Source organism: Littorina saxatilis, linkage group LG4 (genome assembly GCF_037325665.1).
Source record: "Littorina saxatilis isolate snail1 linkage group LG4, US_GU_Lsax_2.0, whole genome shotgun sequence".
NCBI classification, from domain to species: Eukaryota; Metazoa; Mollusca; class Gastropoda; order Littorinimorpha; family Littorinidae; genus Littorina; species Littorina saxatilis.
This window is the reverse complement of record NC_090248.1, coordinates 33,333,753-33,338,624: the sequence shown is the minus strand read 5'-3', so window position 1 is coordinate 33,338,624 and position 4,872 is coordinate 33,333,753. Positions and strand designations below refer to the sequence as shown.

The 4,872-nt window shown below is 40.7% G+C and overlaps 1 protein-coding gene across 1 annotated transcript in view; it reads right to left on the bottom strand.

Annotated features, from left to right (window-relative positions):
* LOC138964544 (delta-like protein D) overlaps positions 1-4,872 on the bottom strand; it is a 103,699-nt gene that overhangs the window by 52,324 nt on the left and 46,503 nt on the right. The window lies entirely within an intron of this gene.

Below are 4,872 nucleotides of genomic sequence, written 5' to 3'. Positions count from 1 at the left end.
TACCATGTTTGTTATCTAGTGTTTTATTAATTGAATAAAAAAAATAAAAAAAAAAAAAAAAACGAAAAAAAAAAAAAAAAAAAAAAAAAAAAAAAAAAAAAAAACGCGTTTTGGTGGTAGAGAAATGTGAAGGCAAAATAACAATTACGAAAAGCAGGTCTTCCAACATCAAAACTCAGTCCAGCGCAGCAGACTGAACTGGAACGCTAACTATCGCTGTGTGACGTGCAAGTGTGGTGTGCTTCATCTAATCTTCCTATCGAACTGATGAAAATAATTATTATTTATAAACTTAGCACACAAACACACCACAAAACAAGATTGCGACTTTTTTCGTACCCAACTAAAACACTAACTCCCTTGTCATCCATTCATACTTTCAAAGCCGTTAAAGGCGGTGCACTTGAATATCTGGCACACTTTCCAAATAACAGATTCTTTTTACAGGGGTCGCGTGACCGCAGCTCAAACAAGGTTACCCCCAAAACCGATTCGACCAAAACACAACATACCAATAAAGTAGATGTGTACTGCCGGGCAGTACATACCCCAAGCGAAGTCGTCCATCTGTGTGTACATGATTCTCTCTCTCTCTCTCTCTCTCTCTCTCTCTCTCTCTCTCTCTCTCTCTCTCTCTCTCTCTGTCTTAAAATGTGTCATCGATGACGTGTTTTCATACTTGCTAATGCGGCAGGCTAATCATGACGTCAAATTGAAACTTCTTGAAGTCTCTCAGAAAGGGACATGAAAACCATGTGGGGGTTACTGGTTTGGGCTGAAAAAAACCCCAACTCCACCTAAAATTCAAGCGCCTATGGGGCTGAATTATGCAGCATAAATTGTGAAACATCAGGATATCTCACACTTTCAATTCTGCCATCATGTCAAATCTGACAACAAACCTACCCACAAAATGTCATAAATATCGGTGTAGAATTGAGACTTAACGGTTTTTAACTGCCAAAAATAAGTTTTTTTGACTGGAATAGTTTGTCTTGAAATTCAGTTTGGGACAACGGACCCACCCACTAAATTTCATAAAGATAGGTGAAAATTTAAATGTAACGGTTTTTAACTGCCAAAATTATGTTTTTCTTCTGGAAAAGTATGGAGTGAAAATCAGTTGGGGACAACGAACCTACCCACAAAATTTCATAAATATCGATGAAGAATTGAGATTTAACGGTTTTTAACTGCCAAAAATAAGGTTTTTTGTCTGGAAAAGTATGTCTTAAAATTCAGTTTGGGACAACGGACCCACCCACTAAATTTCATAAAGATAGGTGAAGAATTGAAATTTAACGTTTTTTAACTGCCAAAATTATGTCTTTCTTCTGGAAAAGTATAGAGTGAAAATCAGTTGGGGACAACGAACCTACCCACAAAATTTCATAAATATCGGTGAAGAATTGAAATTTAACGGTTTTTAACTGCCAAAATTATGTTTTTCTTCTGGAAAAGTATGGAGTGAAAATAAGTTGGGGACAACAAACCTACCTTTAAAATTTCATAAGAATCAGTGAAGAAATAGGATTTAACGATTTTTTAACAGCCTTGACACTGAACATTTGATAAATCATTGGTGATGTCATCATAACCCAGTCGTTGTAGTTGTCGTCGTAGTTGTTGGTGTTGTTGTTGTCATGTTCGTTGTCGTGATTGTTGTTGTTCTCGTGTTGTTGTTTTTGTTGTTGTTGTTGTTGTTGTTGTTGTTGTCGTCGTCGTCGATGTCATTTGTTGTTGTTGTTGTTATCGTCGTCGTCGTCGTCATCGTCGTCGTTGTCAGAGGTTATTTCTAAAGATTTCATTGATAGTCTTTGTTCTCGTCACCAAGACTTGCTAAGAACAAGCTTGGAACAGCAGTAGTAGGAAAGAGGTATAAACCGGACCCTTTTTATTTGCGCAATGCGCAATGCGCAAGGGTAGGGACCAGCATAAAGTTATAGGTTAAGGTGCCTGTGTTTAAGTAGTGATAAGGAGATATTGCGGATAAACGGTTTATTGCGTTTTATATTTTGTCATGTGATTTCATGTGCCTGTACCTGTTGCTCGGTACTAATGACCACTCCAGGTGGGGTAATGACAGGATTACTGCTCCCCTGCAGTAATTGCCCCCATAGGGTCAATTACTGCTTTTTTTTTATTGGTGCTTATCGCAGTTGGAGTACTGACAGTAATTGACCCTCCCTCTGTGTTTTCACGGGCTTGGGACCGTTTTGACATGGTATGTCAAAGCCACATTGGGGGTTTTTGGGATTAAACAATACGAGCATTATTTACAGAAGCAAAACATGTCTTATCAAATTTATTTACAAAAACGACAAAGTTGTTTGGCATTGGAATGTTAACCATATCACAGGCGGCGGTATCACAGTCAAAAAAGAAAGACCCCCATTAGACGGGTATCACAGTCAAAAAAGAAAGAGACCCGTTAGACGGGTGTAGGCAGGGTTGAAACCCCATCAGAGGCGATCACACGCTTGATGTAGAAAAACGAGAGTGACTTTCTGGTTTGGGAATAGGTGAACATAGACTTTCCGTCTGTCTTGAAACCCGTGTTTGTACCGCCACCACTTTCTTGCGTTAGAAGCACCTGTTGGTAAGACTCTTTTGTCAGTTTGTTTTGGTTTTTGTTTAAACCTTTTGAACTAAATTTGTTCCCACTGTCCCCCTCACAAAAGTAGGTTTTAGAACACAAACCAATGAACGCATTTCCTTGGTATTCGGTTTTAAAGAGACCGGGTGTTCGTTTGTCGTACTGGACACGTGCTGTACAAGCCTGACAGAGAGTCGCGTCCCATGGGGCGTTAGCTAAACGGGTGTTTTGGAAGGCTACCTCGTGTTGGTCACAGGCTTGTGCAGGGAACCATTGGTTATACACTTTGTAAAACTGCTCTCGCAGTTCAGGACGAACCACCTCTTCTAACGTTGAAGCGCTAAGCGCCATGTACAGCGAATCTGTATCCATTTCCAAAAGCTGGTAGTCGGCTCTGGACACAAACTTATCTAGAAAATCAAAATGAAACTCCAACATGCTTAGTTTAGCTTACTTGTAAACAAAGTAACCAATCTGAGAGGGAAGTGACCAGTTGATTTTTTTTTTAGTCATCTCTACTTCAGTGACAACCTCTGATACTTCTGTTAGTTTTTGAAAACGACCGTTGTTGATCAGTTTTGATGCCTCGTCAGACAAAACGTAATGAATATCACGATGGTTGGCCACGTTAGTTAAGGTTTTCCCGTAGGCTGAGTTACCGAGCAGTTTGAAAGTTTCAGCTAAGATAGCTTTTGACGGGTCTTGGTCCCCTGCTCGTCTCGCGTTGGAAACGCTGTCACCAAACTGACGGAAACAGGTTTTGGGTTGATACTCTACGATCAGCGTGATGTTTTCAACAACCAACCCGTGCTGCACGTACCAAAACAAGAGGGGTGTGGCTAGCAGAATTTGTGCACCGTGGTAACTCCCAACAAGTGTACGGCGTGGTTGGGATAAGAGCTTGTGTTTTTCAGCGTAGTCTTTCATAAAATCCCCGATCTGTTCTCGGCTGACAGACTCATTTTTGAAAATAGGCTGCATTTCACTGAAATGTTCTTTCAGATGGTCAGGTACATAAATATCACACTGTACCAACCCGAACAAAGTCTAAGACAGTTTGATCTGTGATGGTAGAAGGATGCCGGAAGGGTTTAAGTGTCGGAAAACGACCTTGTAGAAAAGTCTGAATGTGGGCGTTTTGTTTTTTGTCTGCGTACCATTCACACTCCCATTTTTCGACGATAGTCACACCCACATCCTCACGCAAGTATTTGGTAATGTTGCTTGTATGTTCTCTGAGTTCAACTAGTGTTTTTCCGGTGACAGGGTTAGTCGTTTTACCGGCGGTCACAGAACAGTCATGCCCGTGGAACAAACATCCGTGAAACTGATAGCAAATTTGATTTGCGGCATCCCAACCATCAACCCTAATCTTTTTTCGACCAAGGGCCTTCTCTTTCGCGTTAAACTTATGTTGGAGATGGATCTGTTTTGATGTCATGACCCACTCCAACCATTCCCGAGCTAGCTGACCGTAGGGATCTGTTTTTTCCGCTTTAAAAGCGTTTTCTTTTCTACGAATGACAGGGTGCTCTGTGGGCATGTCTTGCATGAGTGCAGCTAAATACAGCGCATTTGCATCAAATCCCTGAACAGACTGTACCGGCTTGTCTTAATTACCACGAATGTATGTTTTGTCTTTTTCGTGGTATCTGTGAAAGACAATAGACGGACCCCCGACAATGTTCTTTCGCAAAAGTGCGTGAACGTCTTTTTGTTTTTCGTTAAAAAGTGAAAAGTAGGTATCTGAAGACAACGTGTCAAACAGATACTTCAGTGTCACACCGGGGACAGAAATACCGTCTTTCAGCAAATCAACTCGCAGACTAGCGTACATACTAATCTGATGCTGCAAAGCAACCAGAAACGGCCCTGTATCTAGGTTGTTGTACCACTCCAAAAAATCCTTCAAAGTCGTCATTTTGTTTTCAGTCCACACACGCTGACAAAAAGCGTACTCTGTATCAGAAATATTTGAGTTTTTGAGCTTACTAAAAAAAGCTGCATGGGGTGGGAGTTCTCTTTCATCTAGTGTACTTAGACTAGTGACGTATTCATAACAGAAAAAACCCTTTTGCTCTTCGACACCGAACGCCTTGAGGTACTTGGAATAACTAAAACCTGGCGCAAGAAAATTGTTGATGTCGAGAAACCGAAGTTTATCTGTACAAAGACACATATACTGATTGTTACGTTTAACAACAAACTTGAAAGGGGGTCTTTTAGGGGCCTTCTTTTTTCCCTCTGTTTTGACTTCTTTGTCTTCTTCTTCTTCT